The sequence below is a fragment of the Eleutherodactylus coqui genome, chromosome 4, assembly GCF_035609145.1.
Source record: "Eleutherodactylus coqui strain aEleCoq1 chromosome 4, aEleCoq1.hap1, whole genome shotgun sequence".
Classification (NCBI taxonomy): Eukaryota; Metazoa; Chordata; class Amphibia; order Anura; family Eleutherodactylidae; genus Eleutherodactylus; species Eleutherodactylus coqui.
This window is the reverse complement of record NC_089840.1, coordinates 151320030-151340880: the sequence shown is the minus strand read 5'-3', so window position 1 is coordinate 151340880 and position 20851 is coordinate 151320030. Positions and strand designations below refer to the sequence as shown.

The window sequence follows — 20851 nt, the reverse complement described above, 5'->3', positions numbered from 1 at the left end:
TATTTTGTTATGAAACGCGTTGCACTGTTCTCTGTTTTGTACTCAATAAACCAGTATTTTTCTATACATTCCTCTTACTGAGTCCACATCACCTTTATGCATACAGCCTTGGTTTGATTACCTCTCACTGTATCTTGGTGCTGTTGGTTTCATTGGGACACTGAGCGCAGGGGTTCTTTTTTTCCTACATTTATAGTTCACAGTGCTCACCTGGGGCCTGCTGGTCTACAGGTATCTTCTCCCTATTGCAGCTCTCTACTGGATGTCCCTTGGGACAAGGTGTTTCCTCTGTGCACGGCTTTCCTTGTAGGTGCTTCAGTGTGATAGGCATTCCTGATGCGAAGTTCCTGGCTGCAATCAGCTTGCGGAGGCACTGTCCTAACTACCTTTGGCTTAGGATCATAAGGTGAAATGGAGACATTATTCCATGTTATTTCAAAATTAACTCATTAAGAAATTGATGGCAGCAACACATCTCAAAAGCAGCTGAGACACGGTTAACAAAAGACTGTAAAAGTAAGTAGCTCTAATAAAAAAACAGATGGAGGGTCAATGTTTTACTAAGGCACATGACTGTATAAAAGGAGCATATTAGAGACGCAGAGTATCGAAGGAGCAACGATGGCCACAGGTTCACCAATCTGTGAAAAACTGCATCGAAAAATTGTGGAAGAATGATAGAAAAGTGTTCCTCAACGTAAAATTGTGAAGACTTTGAATATACCACCATCTACAGAACATAATATTATTAAGAGAGTCAGATAATCTGAGGAAATTCATGTGCACAAGGGACAAGGCTGATGGGCAATATTGCAGTAGATGCTCGGGATCTACGGGCCCTCAGGTATTACTCCATTAAAACTACCCATGATTCTGTAATGCAAACCACTGCACGGGCTCAAGAAAACTTCCAGAAAGAATTGTCTGTTAAAATAATTCTCCATTTAATCCACAAATGTAAGTTACCACTGTATCATGCAAAAAAGAAGCCATATATCAACACAATCCAGAAACACCAACGTCTTCTCTGGGCCAAAGCTCATTTACAAAGGACTAAGGCAAAATGGAAAACTTCTGTGATCAGATGAATCAAAATGGGAAATTCTTTTTGGAAACAATGGACTCCATGTCCTGCATACTTAAGAGCAGAAGGACCATCCAGCTTGTTATCAGTAAACAGTTCTGCATCTCTGATGGCATGGGGTGGCATTAGTGCCTATGGCATGGGCAGATTACATATCCTGACAGGCACTGAGCAGTATATAGAGGTTGTAGAACAACATATGCTCCATCCAGACGACGTCTCTTTCAGTGAAGGCCTTGTATAGGTCAGTAAGACAATGCTAAACCACATACTACATCCATCACAACAGCATGGCTTCACAGAAGAAGAATCCAGGGGCTGAACCGGTCGCCTGCAGTTCAGGCCAGTAATGTATCTAATAAAAAAGTCCAATACATCTCTTTCTTCTTGAAAAAATTAAACTGGCCCTCAGGTATTTGCTCAATAGGTGTTATTTTCATCAGAGAAGCGTCTTTATTGAGGAAATTTGAAAAATGCCTTGAAACCCCATGTTTTGTATACCAATTTATGATATTCCACCTTTGCTTATTTATCCTTGTTCGTAAGGTATTAATGGTTCGGCCTATATATTTAAGCCCACAGACGCATTCGAATAGGTAAATTACGTATTTGGAGCCACAAGTCAAAAATTTTTTTATTCCATAGTTCTTTTCCTCCGTTTTCCCATTCTTTATCACAGGTATGTGTTAGGACCAGCGGCTCTCAGGGTCTCCGTGTCCGCACCACCGGTCCCATCACCCGAGCTGATCAGGTGCGGCGCAGGGAGCTCCGGTCTTGGTGACCTCCCCTGGCTGTCGGGGTCCCGGACACTGACTCCGGGCGCATGCTCCTGTGCTCAGGGGGCGGCGCCTGGGTAATCGAGTTGCTGGGGATGCTGTCCCCGTTGCCATGACATCCTGACTAGCATGATCTGCACTTGCTGCTGGATGTCTGGATCTCCGCACTCGTTGTCTTATGTCTGGGTCTGGTTGCTGGCAGGGCCCTGCCCTAATTAGCTGCTGGGGCGGGAGTTCTTACAGCATTTAAAAACGTGCCTGTTTCCTCCCAGCATTGCCAGTGTATGTTTGTCTCTAGGCTACACCTGCATATTTGGATTGTGCTCTCGGCTTTTGACCCTCGGACTTCGGACCCGACTTTGCTTTGCCTGACCCCTTTGTACCTCATACCCTCCAGTTGCCGACTCGGACTGTCTGACTCTCCTCTGTGTTCGTTTGTTTCCAGTGTTTGTCTGTATCGGTCCCGGTGCCCCACTTCCCTAGTGAGTGTAGGGACCATCGCCCAGTTGTCGCCCTGGGGCTTAGCCCAGGGGGGCAAGTAGGTAGGGACAGGGGTAGTGGGTTGTTTTCAGGGAATCCGGTACCCGGACCCCAGATCCCTGACAGTATGCTTATCTCTTTCCTTTTGTTGCAAATATTTTTACAGCATTTGCAATTTTTCATATTGCATTTAAGGGATCCACAAAGAAATTTTTTGTCAATCCCTATATGTCGATTGCTTTGATTTCAATATTTATTACTTAGCAAAGATGATGCCAGTATATTTCCTAGATTTTTATTTTTCCAATATATTATATTGGATTTTGGGTCCAGATGTTTATTCAAAAATGGGTTTCCTTTTAGTATTTCCCAGTGTGTGTAAAGGATTTTTTTAATCACTTTGTGTTGTGTATTATACCAGGTTATAACATTATTTTTCCTCCCTTCTATAGCTTGTACTTTATTATTCTCTCTCTCCTGTCTTGGTTGGTTTTCATTCTTAGCGGTATTTATTATTTTTAGTTTCGCTTTATTCACTGCAGAATCTAGCAGGCCCTTCGGGTAACCTTTCTGTTTAAACCTTTCTTTTAGGAAATCTGATTGTTTCATAAAGTAAGAATTTTGGGAACAGTTGCCTCTTAAACGACAAAACTGTCCGTACAGTACATTAAGTTTCCACTGTTTCTGATGACAACTCTTAAAGTCGAGTTAGCTATTTGAGTCTACTTCTTAAAAGTGTGTCATTGTTTGTATAGTGTTGTGTGATACAAACAGCTCATAATCTAAAAATACCAAGATATATGCTTATATCATCCATTTTACATTCAAACTCCAAACCCCAATCGTTTTGATTGACTGAGTGAACTAATTCATGTATTATCGGCTCAAAACTGTCCCATATAATCAAGACGTCATCTATAAACCTTTTGTGAAAGGCTATAGATGAGTTTCTCATAAACAGCTCAAGTTGATAAAGCATGGGGCAAATTTTGGTGCCCATGGCTGTACTTCTTTGTTGAATGTAAAATTCATTATTGTAAATAAAATAAGTGTTTTAAAATGAACTCTATGGAATCAATGATAAATTGTTTTTGTTTGTTTGACATTAAAGGATCTGTTTCAAGAAAGTACTTGATCGCCTGTAGGCCTTTGTTGTGTGGTATGTTGGTATAGAGAGCATCAAGTGATACCCACATATATCAATTTTTCCACTGTATAGTTTGTATCAGTTCCAATCAATGTTTTGTGTCCTTCACACAAGCTTGAAAAAGACCTCACGGTCGAAACGTGGCCCATTTTATTTTGTGATGGGGCAATAAAGTTTGCTTTTACTTAGCACGCAAATATGCTGCCAAACCTGCTTCCTTTACCATGCCCCCGTCATATCTTCATCATAGTTCATACCTCTATCATACTCCCATCATACCTCCGTCATACCTGTCACACCTCATTCCTCTGTCATACTTCATGCCTCAGTCATACTTCCTACCTCATTCCTCTGTCATACCTCCATATCTGCATCATACTTTAGACCTCCATCATACTTCATACCTCCATCATACCTCCGACCTCCAGCACACTCCCATCATACCTCCATTGTACCTCATACCTCAGCCATACCTCATACCTCCATCATACCTCAGTCATACTTCACACCCCTGTCATACCCCCCCATATCTCATACCTTTGTCGTACTTGATACCCCATCATACCTCTATTATACTCCCATCATGCCTCTATTATACTCCCATCATACTTCCATCATACCCGTGCCATACCTCATACTCCCATCATACCTCAGTCATACCTCATACCCCCGTCATACCTTCCGCTAAATACATTAGAAAGTTAAATAAAATACATAAATAATTGCGACGCAACAAAAGCAGCTTCTTGGCAAGAAGAGAAGGGACTAGAGAGAGAAACGACACCACGATAGCCTGAGGATGTGGGCAGTGGACAAGAGAATTATGCGGACATGATAATTGTGCTAATTAGGGCAGGGACATTTTTGGAATAATGTGAAATAAAAGGGAAATTCTCCATGCACATCACTGATATCCCTGCTCTCTTACGGGGTCCCACTGTTGCCTCCTCTCACATACACAATGATATTTATTGATCGATGCTTTTGCTTTAACCATCACATTCACCAACCAAGCGTGCAGTGGGCACTGATCATGTGATCGCTGAGTCAGCAGCATTCTGTACAGGCTTCCAATCCATTCTTTGCTAAATGTACGGATTAACAAACGTTAACTTGACTTTTATTGCCTTATCACAACTCAACTGTTGTAAATCGACTTATGATAGGTCGGTCATGTTAACAATTGCTACATGTGTAGATAAATGTTATTCTACAGGCTCTATACTATTATAATCCAAAAAACTAGTCTTTAGTAACATTAATGAGATACAAAGACATACATGCTCAAGATCGCTATAGCCATAGGGCAAATGGTGCACTTGCAACAGAACCCCTGGCAAAAGCTGGCAGCACGATTCTCCCTTTGGACATTGAGCACAATTGAAAACCTGAGCGCAAGACGGGGGAGACACAGAAGACAATCTGACTGCCATATTAATGATTCTTTTGTTGTCCCATGTTGATGCTGTACTCCTTATTTAATGCCCTGGCATTGTATACAGTGCACAGCCACAGTCCTTATCTTCTATAGCCTTCTCTACTGCACCGAAACCAGAGAGAAGGTACAAAGGAGGAGGACCGTGGGCGCGTGTTGCTGGGACATCAAGTGTGCCAGGATGTATACAAGGCCAGGTCATTGAAGAGGTTGGCCAACCTACATTTCTCTTACACAATCATTTTCCCCATGCTCACGTCTCCCTGCTCCCCAAGTGTCCCTCACTGGCAGCTCTGGGTCTCCCCTCTAACATATTGTTTACAGGCTGCAGCAGCCTGCGAGTTCCAGTAAAAGACTGTTGTAGCCTGTAAACACTACGTCAAAGGGGAGACCCCAGAGCTGCCAGTGAGAGACACGTCGGGAGTAAAGAGGGGGAGTAGGAAGCCGTTTATAATTTTTCAGCATGAGGAACAAGGCTGTAAAAAAAATGTAAGTTGGACAACCCCTTTAAACAAGAAGTGACAGCACTGGATGGGACTTTAACCCCTTAATGACATGGCCTATTTTGGTGTTGAGGACCAAGCGATTTTTGGTATTTTTCCATCTCCGTTTTTCAAAAGCCATAACTTTATTTTTCCGTCGACGCGGCCTTATAAGGGCTTGTTTTTTGCGTGGCCAGCTGTTTTTTTTTTATCAGTGCCACTTTGGGGTACATAGGCTATATCGTAAAACTTTTATAATTTTTTTTTATGATAACAGGGAGAGAAAACGCATCAATTCTGCCATAGATTTTCTTTTTTACAGCGTTAATCATGCAGCATAAATGACACACTAAATTATTTCTGCGGGTCGGTACGGTTACAACGATACCAAAATTCTTATATTTTTTTTAGGTTTTTACACTTTTTTGCAATAAAAGCCCTTTTTTTTGGAAATTTTTTTTTCTCTATAGCTGCAAAGTCCTGTAACTTTTTTATTTTTCTATGTACGGAGCTCTATAAGGGCTTATTTTTTGCGAGACGAGCTGCAGTTTTTGTTGGTTCCATGTTGGGGAATGTACGGCTTTTTTGATCACTTTATTGCATTTTTTGGGAGGCAAAATGCTAAAAATTAGCATTTTGCCTCTTTTTTAGCGTTTTTTGTTACGCTTTTTGCCGTACAAAATAAAAAGCGTGTTCTTTTTGTACACGTCGTTACGGACACATCAATACCCAATATGTGGGGTTTTACATTTTTTTTATGCTAATATTAGAAAAAGCATAAAAAAGGGGTTTTTTTACATTTTTATTTTACATTTTTCTTTTTTTTACATTTTTATTTTCTTTTTTTTTACATTTTTATTTTCTTTTTTTTACACTATTTGAGTCCCTCTGAGGGACTTGCCGCACTGTGCCTATGATCGCAGCCATAAGGCATGGCAGAGCTACTGCTCTGCCATGCCTTATCGCTTATACAGCGATCATAGGCATAGGCAATACAGGACGCCAGTGCGAGTGACGGCCGGAGTGACATCGCGAGTGCCGGCCGGAGACACAGAGGGAGTGCGGTCCCTCTATGAACTTTTTCGCTGCCGCGAGCTACTTAGATCGTGGCAGGGAAGGGGTTAACAGCGGGGGGCGCATCTCCGATGCCCCCCCGCTGTTGCAGCGGGACGACGGCTGTGACTGATAGCCGGCTCCCGCTGCGGGATAGCGCGAGATCACATATGATCCCGCGCTATCCCCAGGACGTACCGGTACGTCCTGTTGCGGGAAGTACCAGGCTCCCAGGACGTACCGATACGTCCTGGGGCGGGAAGGGGTTAAACAGGGCAGTCAAGAAAAGCTAAAGAGAACCACATATCACTATGGGGTGGTGGGGGGGTAACAGAAGGGCTTATATTACTATGGGGGCATAAAGGGACTGGAAGAAGTCCTCATGGCGGTCTGTATTAAATAAAGAATGGGGCCAGTTTGGAGTGTTGGGATGAAGAGCTGTCTTGCAGTGGAGCAGTTTGCACTGAAGGAAGACAGAGGAAAAACATGCAACTGCAGCCTGAGTCGGAGCACCAGTGTCAAGTGGCCCCAGGAGAGCACAGCAAACAGGTGAGCGCCACAGTGTGTGGGGTTAGGAGAGTATAAATGTTTGTGTTTGTTTGAGGCACTGAAAAATTTAGGGGGTTCACTCAAGACATTTTCAACTGAGCCCAAGAAGGTGTTAGAACGCTTCAGGACACACGAATTTCAATCATCTGTCACATAAATTGATCCGTTAAGCATTTTTTCTAATTTATATTTGTGTGTAGTGCAGGGCCCAAGATGAGTTCGGTGATGCTTACTGATACTCTCGCATGAACGCTCCCCAACCCTTACCCTTCCTTTAGCCACTGATTGACAGGTCTACTGTGCAGATGGGAGCAGTATTACTGTGTGGGAGGAGTAAGGGGTATTATTATGGATACAAAAAGGCACTATTGCTGCGTTGATTCCACTAAGGGGGCACTATTATTGTATGTGGTACAAAGATAGGCAAATTGCTGTGTGGAGAACAATTACTATAATTATATATATATATATATATATATATATATATATATATATATATATATATATATATATATATATATAGTGAGGTACTGAGGGGCGTGATAGTGGATGGTCGCTACATCGCCCTTAGGTGCTGCTATTATGCCTAGTAGGGCTGGAGGAAGTGCATGTCCCGCTGTTTGCAACATGAAAAAGCCAGGAGTACAATGAGATAGCTGCTGGACCCTGGCAGCCTGTAATACCTGCTAAGAGCTGAAAAACCTTGCTGTGTGGTGCACCTGCGGAGCGTGACCTGGTCAGGCAGAGGCTGCCTATTGTTATTGCTGGACTGTTATTTTTGTGCCTGAAGCTAAGGCTGCATTTGTGTTAACCATTTTGGACTGAAATAAACGCAGGTCACGCCTGCTTTTGGACTTTATCCACTGGTTTCCGCCTTTGACTGCCGCCCACCCGCTTTCTACCGAGCTGTCCTCCCACTAATATATATATCATATACAGACACATTTGGTCTACGTACATTGAAAAAAAATTGTTCTAAAATGGGGCATAGACGTTATTGTGTAAAGCAACGCTGTTGTGTTCAAGCAGTGCAGGTAGTGATACTGAAAGTGTGTCAGAGGAAGACATATATTCCAACAGAGACGATTCTGCTTCTACCACTAGCCCTATGAAGGTTGAAGCAGTTGTTGCGTCATCAGGGCCGAGTAGTGCCAAGCCTCCCACAATGTGGGATTCCTCAGATCTATTTTCACCCCAAATACCCCAATTTGCAGCGACTTCGTGCGTTAATGTCGAAGTCATTAATTTTGCCCCCTTTCATTTTTTACATTTATTAGTGATAACGTCATGGAATTAATTGTGCAGCAGACAAACCTCTATGCTGGACAATTTATTACAGAGCACCCCACCTCTGTGTATTCCCGACTGTGGACCCCCACAAATATCACAGCGATTAAAAAATGCTTGGGAATCATATTATTAATGGGATTAGTAAAAAAAAAAAAAAGTACTCCATCCACTCGTACTGGTCTACCAGTGCTGTGCACACAGCACCAGTATTTGCATTCACTATGCCCCGCTAATGCGGTTCTTCCATTTTGCTGATAATTCCCTAGTATACCAAAGAGGAGACCCTGCCTATGACAGGTTATATAAATTGAGGGCACTAATCTACCTGTTAAAAGTAACTTTTAAAACTATATTTCCCCCCTGATAATAATCTGTCCGTTGACGAGTCCCTGATGACTTTCAAGAGCGGCTTTCTTTCAGTCAGTTCATCCCCTCTAAACGCGCCAGGTATGGCATCAAATTATATAGGGTGTGTAAGAGCGCAGCAGGATATACCGGCGATATACCGTAATCCCCCAGATAACATCGGCGTAAATGGGAAAATAGTTTGGGAGCTAATGAGGCCGTTTTTACATAAGGGGTACCATGCGTATACGGACAACTACTATACTAGTGTCCCACTATTCAAATTCCTCCATGACGCAAATACAGGGGCCTGCCGGGATAATAAGAAAAAAATAGAGTTGGATTCCCACAACACCTTGTGTCCAGGCAGGTGGAAAGGGGGGCGTCATACGCACTGGTAAGTGACTCACTGCTTGCTGTCAAGTGGCACAACAAAAAGGACATCTACATGCTCTCGACTGCACCCAGACATCTCAGTAGCAGTAAGGGAGAGGGAGGCTGCAACGGACAAAAGAAAACCTGTCTGTGTCACTGATTTTCATAAATTTATGGTGGGTCTAGACCTGTCCGACTAGGTGCTTCAGCCATACCTGGTGAAGCATAAGACCGGAGCCTGGTATAAAAAGGTAGCGATCTATCTAATTCAGATCGCTGCCTGTAATACCTAATTTACAAGTGGTCCCCGGGAATGTTCACCTTCTTGCAGTTCCAGGAGCAGTTTGTTGAACACCTTCTGTGTGAGACGACCGTACCTCAGCAAGCTTATAAGTCTGAGAAGGTGTGAAGGTTCACAGAGCGCCACTTTCTACACCCCATCCATGCCACTGAGCCATGCTATGGAAAGCTTCAGCCAGCATGATTCGCTGGCGATTTACCGCCGGCTAAATCACTGCCAGGGTCAGGGGGCCTTAGGCTGAGTTTCCTCGGGGCGGAATTGCCACGAGATTTCTGTGTGACCTTTCTGCATGGAAATTCCGCCAGCAATTTTTATCCTGGGATAAAGCAGCAAAATGGACGAGATTTGCAAAAATCTCGTCCACACGCTGTGGAGAAGCCGTTGTGGCCAAGTTGCGATGAAACTGACATGCCGCGTAGAATTCAAAGCTGCGGCATGCCAATTTTATCACCGTCTCCGCTGCAACCATCTCTCCTCTCTATGGCATGATTTTTGAAGCTGCATTTCTGCCGCGGAAATCTCGCTGTATTACCGTGTGCTCCCACTGCGGTCATTCTGCGAGATTTCCGCCCCATTTGGCCGTAGCCTTATCAAATATATGGGGAATGCCAAAAGGCGGGAGGGGCCGGGAGAGGGGCGTCTTTTTAGGGAGTCAATTTTCTTTCTGCACAATTGAGCAATGGGCCCTGGAATTTATTTAGTTGTGCCCTGAAATCCAATGGGTGTTCCTTCCATTACAGGCCTAGCCATGTGTCCTGTAAATAGATTGGGGCTACCATGGGTATGTTTCTGAACACAGGACAAACAGGGGTATCCATTTTGGTGTGAAAGTCTTCATTCATATATTTGCTGTACATAAAAAAAATTTAAGTAAAAATTAAAAACAAAATTTTTTCCTTCTTCTTTGCTTAGATTCATTCAAAAACTGTGGGGTCAAAATACACAGTACAAACCTAGATGAATTCGTTAAGGGATCTAGCTTTCAAAATAGGGTCATTTGTGGGGATTCTCCATCGTTTTAGCCGCTCAAGAGCTCTACAAGTGGGCAATGGGGCCTGAAACACCTTCAAGCAAAATGTCTGTTCTGAAAGCCACCGGCTGTCCCTTTCGGTTTGGGTCTTGTTATGCATAGAGACTTGAGGTTAGGGCCACAATGAGTATGTTTCTGAACACAGGACAAACAGGGGTATTCAGTTTGGGGTGCAAATCCTCATTTTCATCTACACTACAGAAAAAAACACTGTCTTTAAAATGACATATTTGCAAAAATATGAAATTTTATTTTTTCAACTTTTAAATTGCATTAACTCTTGAAAAAAAAAACTATGGGGTCAAAATACTCATGACACCCCTCAATGAATATATTAAGGGGTGTAATTTTTAAAATTAGGTAATCTGTGGGGGTATCTATCATTCTGGCACCTATGAGCCTTTGCAATCTTGGCTTGGTGTAGGCAAACAAAGTGTTCTTCTAAATTTTAATAATTAATGTTAAATTTGTACGTCTCCTAAATGGTTAAACCAAAAAAAGTTTTTTCAAATGCGTAAAAGTAAACAGAGGAAAATATATATCTTATCAAACATTTGAACAGTATGTTTGCACATATTTGATATATCCCAGTTGAAAATGGAAAAAAAAAAATTTAAAGGTTTTCAAAATTTTCCCAATTTTGGCACTTTTAATAAATATACACAATTTCTATTGGTCTATTTTTACCACCTAAATGAAGTACAATATGTGGCGAAAAAACAATGACAGAATCGCTTGGATATGCAAAACCTTTACGGAGTTATTCTATGCTCAAGTGACATATATCAGATTTCCAAAATTTGGCTTCGTCACTAAGACGTAAATGTTTACAAGTGCCAGAACACATGTCTGCTGCAGCCACGGCTTCACATTTGTTGGAAGTGCTGACTTTGATCTTTGTTGTATTTATGCACTTTTGTAGCGCTCTCCATTCACCCATTGGTCTCAGTGACAGTATATAGCCAGGTCTACAGCTTCCCCATTTATTGGGAAGCGATTTGCCCACAGAGGTGTGTCCATTCAATAAGATTCAACTGGACAGCTTTTTTGAGTGTTACAATATTACAGGTGATATCACTGATTATTCAGAAGGGTCGGTGATCCGGGGATTATTCCGATTGTCAAATTGGCCTCGGGAAGGAATTTTTTCCACCTAATATAAGGAAAATTGGCTTCTACCTCATTGGGGGGTTTTTGCCTTCCTCTGGATCAACATTGGGGAGTAATAGGCTGAATTGGATGGACAGAGGTGTGTTTTCAGTCTAACACACTATGTTACTATGTCATCTGGTCAAGGCGGACATGCCCATGTTTCAATCAAAATGTGCGCTAAGAACCTTTCATTTTTCATGCGGTTAGTATAACCAGCAGTTGTGCAATTGTATTCAGCTATTAAATGTATCTGAGTGCTGTAGCGTGTGCTTCTGTTATTGCATTTGTTGCAGCCATGGATTCATGTTTATTTGTTGGAAGTACTGGACGTATGTCATCAATACAAATTGTCCAGAAAACCCCTTTACCGGAGCAGCCATTGTGTGGTAGCAATGGGCAGCCCACGTCTATTTCTTCCAATAATCCGCAGCTCCTGTGCTTCACTTACTCATTTACTTGTCCTTGTTGGTTAGATTTCATAGTCCTCAAGGGGCAACCCCAGTCAGGACCCCTCTCCTCTCTCCTTTGTAACTAGCCCCCCAGAATATACAAGTCAGCTGGTATTACCTTGTTTAGTTACTCTCTTCAGTTTCATCATGTGATGTCATTGTGAACCCCTGGGAATTACTTGCCTTTCTGGTCTCTCAAAGGGTTACCAGAACTCCGTAACCAGAACTTCATGAACTGTACCACAGAGGCTGCTCACGGGGCGAGGTGGGAGTGGATTGCTATCACAGTTACTGGTGATTGCATGATTGTATATTTACGGTCTTTACCTTTTACTTCAGGTAGTTGTAGAGGTTAATAATAATTACAGTGTCCTCCCAGCAGGCAGAGATAGCACTGTCTCTGGCTAATCAGGTGATGCTGTGCTGATGCATCATGGACTTATATGCACAGAATAGCATAAAAGGAAGCATAGAGAACTCTAGAATCAAGAAGGTGTCTGATAAGCATCAGACAGAAGGCTACACCGAATGGAAGTGGCTGCAATATTCACAGACGTCCAGGGTGTGATAGGCAGTCAGGTGAGGGGTGCTGAGATGGAAAAATTGTGTTTTCGCTGCAGTGTTTTTAAGGAATTTTTTCATACAATCCCGCTACTCGATTTTTCTTATTTGTTAAAAGCGTATCTGAGTTTCCAACACGTTTTCTAAAATCCCCCCGGTTCTCTGATTTTAGGTGGTGTAGCGGTGCATTACACAGAATGACCTGCAGAGTGTGCTAGTCAGGCATTCTAATACCTGCAAGAGGGAAAGAAAGGGTTAATACCCTAGTTGTAGCAAGAGTTAGCTACAAAAGAGGCAGCTGTGCAGGAAGCAGCAGAGAGAGAGGACCAGTGCAGTAGAGCTTAGGTGCTGCAGGCTGGTGGCCTAGCAAAAGCCAGAGTCCGACAGGGACGACAACCCTGGACTCCCACCCAAGGTGGGGTACATATGAACTGTGTTTTCGTTGTATGCTGTGAAAATAAAGTCTGGCAGGAGCCAGAGATAAAGAAATCCACGTCTCTGGAGTTTCTACATGTGTGGTGCGCCATTTCCATATAAGAGGTCAGCGATCCCGAGGCGTGTGCACTCTGCTTGCTACAGTGGTCTTCCTTATTTTTTTTCTGTTGCTCTGCTGTTTGCAGTCCACTTTCAGGAAGGGGCGTGTAGCAAGCCTAGCATTCTGCCAGTGGTTCACTGTCTTGACTTCCTTATTTCCCATTCTGCATTGCAGTCTCTCTCCAATCAGCAGCAAGGCAGTAACTGAATATCTGCCCCTTTGCTGTGCCGGGAGCGAACAGACATTTATAGGCATTCTGGTTAAATGGTTAGGATACCCACTAGAGTGAGTGTGTGTGTGTGTGTGTGTGTGTGTGTGTGTGTGTGTGTGTATACACACATGCTGTAACAGCAGGAGAGGCGGAGACTGTGGGGATTCTTATCACAGTGTCTACAGATCTGTCAGCCTGCAGCCTGTAAGTACAGATGAGCCACATGTAAAGATAGTCCCTCCCCCTGTTGCTATAGAAACATCTGTGCGTCCTTGTTACTGAGGAAGCTCTGTACTTACCAGAGATTGCAGAGAAGCTGGAAGGGAGACCCCTAGTGGCAGCCACTTCAAACATGATTTACAGCAGTAAAGCAGCAAAATTGTTAATGCAAGTATACTGCAGATATGATGAAACTAACAAGCCAGTAGATGGGCATAAATTGTCAGAAAAGTTAGTGCCCCTTTAAATAAACATGCTTCCAATACTAATGAAAGACATGATGGTCTGACAGAGTATCTGTAGTAATGCAGATAGCAACGGTGTCTGAGAGTCTCCACTGTCTTACAACAGAACCCAACATCAGCTAAAAGAACTTACCGAAACTAATATTAATGGTTGCAAGCTGTCCCACAGCTAAACAACTAAAACTGGAGTATGGAAGTCCTGCAAACCGCTGAGACACTACCAGAAGCATCATTCAACATCTTAAGAGACTTTAGTGGTGAAAAAAGCCGTGTCGGGGCAAGGCCTGTTCCTGCACCACATTTAAAACACAGTTTTGTGTCGCCGATGGCAAAAGATGATGCAGATGCTATGCGGCCCACTGGGAAGGCCTGGGGTGGGGGTGTCCAATTCTGAGTTTTGTAATGGGCCCCCATAAGTTCTAGGTATGCCCCTGGAAGTATAGGTCAGTGCAGTGTCTTCAAGTGTTTCTTATATGCCATGAGATTTCTTAACATTAAAAAAAAATAATAATAATAATCTCATGGTGAATTTTGTGCCGCAGCAACCTACTGATGAATTTGCCCCACTGTAAACAACCAGCATCAATCATATTGTGAAGCATTGGACAGACGTAGAGCACTTAAGGGATAGCAGCATCTTCAGAAATAAGATCCCAGTTCCCCTGAAATGATACGCATGTACAAATGATGCCCTATGATTGATGTACTATGATGTCACCTGATGCCTTTTGATGTCCTATGGTGCACTACACTGAACTGATGCCCTGTAGCACACTATGATGCCCTATAGTGCACTATGATGCCCTATGATGGACAGTGCTCGGCAATGCTGTCCTATGGTTCAAAGTAATGTCTTGTGATGCATTGTGACACACAGTGATGCCCTACTATGCACTGTGGCACAATACTATACCTTGTGGTGCCCCATGATGCCCAGTAATGCCCTATGACGCACTATGATGCCCTATACTGCATTACGGCGCACTGTGATGCCCTATGATGAATTATGATGTGTTATGATGCCCTATGGTACCTTATCATGCACTAAGGTGCCCTGATACTGTATGGTGCACAATGATACTCTATGATGCACTATGACGTACTATGATGCACATTAATGCCCTATAATGCAGAAAGATGCCTTAAGATATACTGTGGTACATTATTTTAATAGACTATGAAGCCGTATGGTGCATTATGATGCCCAATGACGCCATTTAGTGCATTATGATGCCCCATGCACTTTGATTCCCTATGATGCTACATGATATGCTATTGTGAGGGGTTAATTCTAGATTTTCTCCTGTCTCAAATAAATAAAAGAAAAATACGTTTAATTTCTCCTTCAACTTTTACTTTATCTAACTTTCTCTCTCTATATGACCCTGAATCTTGTTCTCACATGTCTTATCTGTACTTTCCCATGTCATCCTGTTCTGAGAAACTTTTCTGAGAAACTTATTCAAGGATATATTTTGCTTTGATACAGTTGTCACCGAGTGTTGATATATTGTTCTTGTAGGAGATATCTGAAAGAAGTATTATTAATTGTTCCTCCAGATGTCCAGCGACCTTGGACACACGCAGTAATTAAATCTTACGTAAAGAGATTTCCTCTATAACTTCTGTAACTCTGCTGAATAAACTTCACTTCTTCTTTGGCTAACCGCACACCCTTGTGGTCATCCATCTGAGTTGTCTATGAGTACTCATATCTAAGACTAATTCGGAAGCAGACAGCATCAGCTGAACGGTCTGATCAAAGACCCCCCCTAACACTATAATGCCCAATGTTACACTGTAATGTGATATAATGCCCTATGGAGCACTATTATGCATTATGATGTACTATGCTGTGCTGATGTCCTGTAGTGTACTATAATGCCCTATGATTCCCTATAATGTTCTATGATGCAATGATGAACATTAATAACCTATGATGCACCATGGCACACTAGGATGCCCTAGGGCAGTGATGGCAAACTTTTTAGAGACCAAGTGCCCAAACTGCAACTCAAAGCCCACTTATTTATTGTAAAGTGCCAACATGTCAGGGGGCGGGGCTTATCACAACGTATGATTTTTAGCTCCGTCATTCTTAAAAGGACAAGGCTGTTTCAAAATAGACCGGGTGCAGATTTTGACTTTTTTTGAATGCTGTGGAATTTGCCATGGAAATTCTACTGAGGACATTCTACAGCATTTCCACTTCGTGTAAACATATCTCAGCAGTGATATTGATCCCCCCAAGAGCGGCCCCAGCAGTAAGGGTGACCCCCCCCCCCCAGAGCAGCCCCAGCGCGAATAGTGACCCTCCCCCCCAGAGCGGCTTTAGTGGTTATAGTGACCCTGCACAGCGGCCCCAGCGGTGATATTGACACCGCATCGTGGCCCCAGTCGGAATAGTGACATCCCGCAGTGGCCCCCAGTAGTAATAGTGACACCACTCAGTGGTAATAGTGACATCCCACAGTGGCCCGAGTAGTAGTAGTGACACCACTCAGTGGTAATAGTGACATCCCACAGTGGCCCCAGTAGTAATAGTGACATCTCACAGCGGCCCCAGGAGTAATAGTGACATCCCACAGCAGCCCCCAGTAGTAATAGTGAAATCTTACAGCGGCCCCAGCGATAATAGTGACACCCCACAGTGGTCCCCAGTAGTAATAGTGACACTTCACTGCATCCCCAGTAGTAATAGTGACATCCCACAGTAGCCAGTAGTAATAGTGATATCCCACAGTGGCCCCTGTAGTAATAGCACCCCCACACGCACACCTCCCCTGCTCGGTGCTGTTGCTGCCACTGATCCCAGGAGCACACTGTGACGTGCTGACGGACACCTCCTCCCTTCCCCTGCTCTCGTGAAACCAAGTAGGAGACGTCAGAGGAGGGGGGGGGGGGTGGGGGGAGAGGATCCCGGCTGCACACTGACATCAGCGGGATCAGCACCCCTAGCAGCTCTACTGAGTGAATACCAGCAGGGGAGCTGCGGCACCCCTGCCAGTATTTACTTATGTGGTGAGCAGCCGACGGCGGCAAGTGCCAGCTGGGAAGGCTCTGAGTGCCGCCTCTGACACGCGTGCCATAGGTTCACCACCACTGCCCTAGGGTGCACTATCATGCCCTATGATGCACAATAATGTCCTATAGTTTTCTATGATCAACAATGCCCTATGATCCACATTGATGCACAATGATGTCCGATGGTGCACTATGATGTGCTATTATGCCCTATTATGTCCAGTGTCACACTATGGTGTACTACGAAGCCCTATGATGCCCCATGATGCTCAATGATGTGCTGTGATGCACATGGATGCCCTGTGATGCGCTATGGTGCATTATGATGCTCAATGATGTACTATGATGCCCTACAATGGATTTTGATGCCTTATGATGCACGATAATGCCCTATGGTGCCATATGATGCCCTATTGTGCACTACAATGCCCTATGATGCCCAATGGTTCCCTATGGTGCACTTTGATGCCCGATGCTGTGCTATAATACCATGTGGTGCACTATTAGGTCTTATGATGCACTATGCAGCACTAATGTCTTATGAAGGACTATGATGCCCTATGATTCCCTCTAATGCACTATGATGTCTTATGATGCAGTATCATGCCCTATGATGCACATTAATGGAATATAATGCCCTATGGTGCACTATGATGCACTGTAGTGCCTTAAGATGCACAATGATGTACTATAATGCCCTATGGTGCACTGTTATGCATTATGATGTCATATGATGCACTACTGTTCATTATGATGCCAAATAGTGCACCATGATTCACAATGATGTCCTATGATGCACCAATACTGTCCATGATGTTCTATTGTGCTTTATGCTGCACTGATACCCTATGCTACACTATAGCGCACTATGATGTTCTATAGTGCACTACAATGCTCTATGGTGCACTATGACACCTTAAGATGCCCTATGGTACACTACTATGCACTCTGATGTCCTTTGATGCACAATCATGTTCTATGATGCGCAATAATGCCCAATGAGTTGTTATGATGTCTTATGATGCCCTACGATACATTATGATGCACTGTGATGACTTATGATGCACAGTGATACACTATGGTGCACTATGATGCCCTTTGATGCACAGTGACGTTCTATGATGCTCTCTGGTGCCCTACGATGCACAATAATACCCTATGATGTCTTATGATGTATGGCTATGATGTCCTACGATACATTATGATGTCCTATGATACTCAGTGACATACTATGGTTCCCTATAATGCACTGTGATTTCTTATGATGCCCTGTGGAGCTCTATGATGCGCTATAATGCCCTATGGTGAACTATTAAGCATTATTATGTCCTTTTATGCACAATTATGTCCTATGCTATTCTATGATGCACAATAATGCCCAATGATTTGCTATGATGTCTTATGATGTTCTACGATACATTTTAATGCACTATAATGACTTTTGATGCACAGTCAAAACACTATAGTGCACTATTATGCTCAATAATGTAGAATGATGCCCTATGATGTTCTATAGTGTACTATGATGTCCTATGTTGCCCTATGGCACACAGTGATGCCCTATAATACACTATGGCGCACTATGATGCCTAATGATTGCCTATGACGCACTGTAGTGCGCTATGATGTCCAATGATGGCCTGTGGTGCCCTATGATGCTTTGTGATGTACATTTATGGCCTATGATGCTTTATGATTTCCTATACTGCTACATTATGCACAATGATGCCCTATGATGCACGATTATGCATTATGATGACTTATAGTGCCCTATCATGCCTTATGATGCACTGTGATACCCCTATGGTACACTATGATGCCCAATGATACGCTTTGGTGCATTATGATGCAATACGGCACACAGTGATGCCCTATGATATACTATGGTGCACTATGACGCATTATGATGCACTGTTAGGCACTATGATGCCCAATGATGGCCTATGACTCACTCTGTTGCACTATGATGGCCTATAGCATACTAGGATTCCCAATAGTGCTCTGTGATGTACAGTAATGCCCTAGGATTCCCTGTGATGCTTCATTATGCACAATGATGCCCTATGATGTGTTATAATGCCCTATGCTGCACAATTATGCATTATAATGACCTATGGTGCCCTATGATGCGTTATAGTGTACCATGATGCACAATAATGCCCTTTGATGTCCTAGTATGCACTATGGTGCATCATGCTGTACTGATGCACTATGGCACACTATGATTCCCTATGATGTTCTATAGTACAGTACAATGCCCTATGATGTCTTATGATGCACAGTGATACCCTACGATACCCTCTGATGCTCAGTAATGGTCTATGACGCCCCTGATGCACTATGATGCCCTGTAATGTCTTGTTGTGCACCATGATGCATTATTATGCCCTGTGATGCACAATGATGTACTATGGCACCCTACAATGCAATATGATGCAGAGTGATGCCTTATGATGCACAGAGATGCCCTGTGATGCACTATGGTACCCTGCAATGCATTATGATGCCCTATGATACCTTATAATGCTCTCTAATGCTCAATGATGCCCCATGGTGTACTACTGTGCATCAAACGGCATCAGCGGCATAATTATAGGCATCAGTGTTATAATGCATTATGATGCTCAGTGATGTGCTATAATACCTCATGATGCCCTATGATGTATTATTAAGTACAGTGATGTACAATGATGACCTATGATGCTCTATGGTGCCCAGCGCTACACTGATACCCTACAATGCTTTATGATGCTCTGTGATACCTTATGATGCCCTTTGATGCTCAATGATTGCTTATGATGCCCTATAATCTCCTATTATGCCCTATGATGCATTATTATGCACAATGATGCACTAAGGTACCCCACAATGCCCTATGATGCACTATGGTGCACTGTGCTCCTGCAGTATTCCCACCTATGCAGATGGAGGAAACACTGCTGAGCAATGCATCGCCCATACAGGAATACAGAACTCCTGTGCAAAGTCACCCTGGACAGAAGTAAATGAGGGAGTAAATAAGAAAGTCGTAGAGACGAGAAGACGGTGCGGCAAGAACTACAGCAACCAGAAGATGGGGAGACCTGGGGGCACAGAGGGTGGTACACATAGAGGTACACAGGGGGCATAGAGGGTAGTACACATAGAGGTACACAGGGGGCATAGAGGGTAGTACACATGGAGGTATACATAGAGGTACACAAGGTGGTATACAGGGGGCACACAATCCGCAGGACCGTCCTCTCCTGTCTCCATGCCGCCTGCAGGGATCACATTCTAGCCACTGCCAAGAGAAGAAAAAGCCGCAGCAGCCAAACTTGTGGAAGACGCGTCTCCTCCGCCCTGGTCCGCCTCCCCGGACGCCGCATTCCGCACCCTCCCCAGTAGTCGGGCGCTGCGGCTGTTCCCGGCTGCACTCAGTAGATTAGCGCCAGGGATGAGGGAGGCGCAGAGCGCTGATGCTGCAGAATGTGCGGCGCTACTGTAGAGGGCGGACCGCAGAGCCCGGCGCCGCAGCAAGGAGCCCTAGCCCGGCCGGCCGGCCAGCCTGCCCCCGCATCCGAGCTCAGCGTTACCTGCTGCCGGAGTCCCCGTCCTGCTGCCCGCTGGTCGCCGCTTATCTGCAACTCTGCCTGCAGTAGTCCGGAGCCTGGCTGCTCCTCCCTCCGCCCGTCGCCGCTGCTGCTCATTCGTATTCCTACCACGTCCTCCTGCATCCGAGTCCGGATTGGGCGATCCCGGCCCCCTAATATGCAGAACTCCTGTCCCAGTGGGACCGTCCCTGACCCAGATGGCGGCTGCCAAATCATTCTCGCTTTATATCTCCCCTTTTATTTAGAAAAAAGCCTTCACAGAAAGGTGAGGGGCTTAAGAATCCGATGTGTCGCTGCGTCCTGCGCTATGAGCCCGTCCCAAGGAAACGCCGTCAGTGACATAGCTGATGTAATCAGATTTCTAAGGGCTCATTCACACGGGCCGAAGCGTAATTTAGTGACGTAAATATGCTGCGTGTTTACACGACCAAAAACCGCTGGCGTCCGCATTTCGCCAGCTCCTGTGTGTTTGCGCACACAAAAACGTACACAGAAGGGTCCATATAGTTGCTGCA

At 44.0% G+C, this 20851-nt stretch overlaps 1 protein-coding gene across 1 annotated transcript in view; it reads right to left on the bottom strand.

The window, feature by feature from the left end:
- LOC136625810 (synaptotagmin-2-like) overlaps positions 1–20370 on the bottom strand; it is a 154555-nt gene extending 134185 nt beyond the window's left edge. The window contains exon 1 of the mRNA XM_066600323.1: positions 20319–20370. The gene's annotated coding sequence lies outside the window, so the exon portion shown is untranslated. The remainder of the gene's footprint in view (positions 1–20318) is intronic.
- Between the last annotated feature and the right edge of the window lie 481 nt (positions 20371–20851).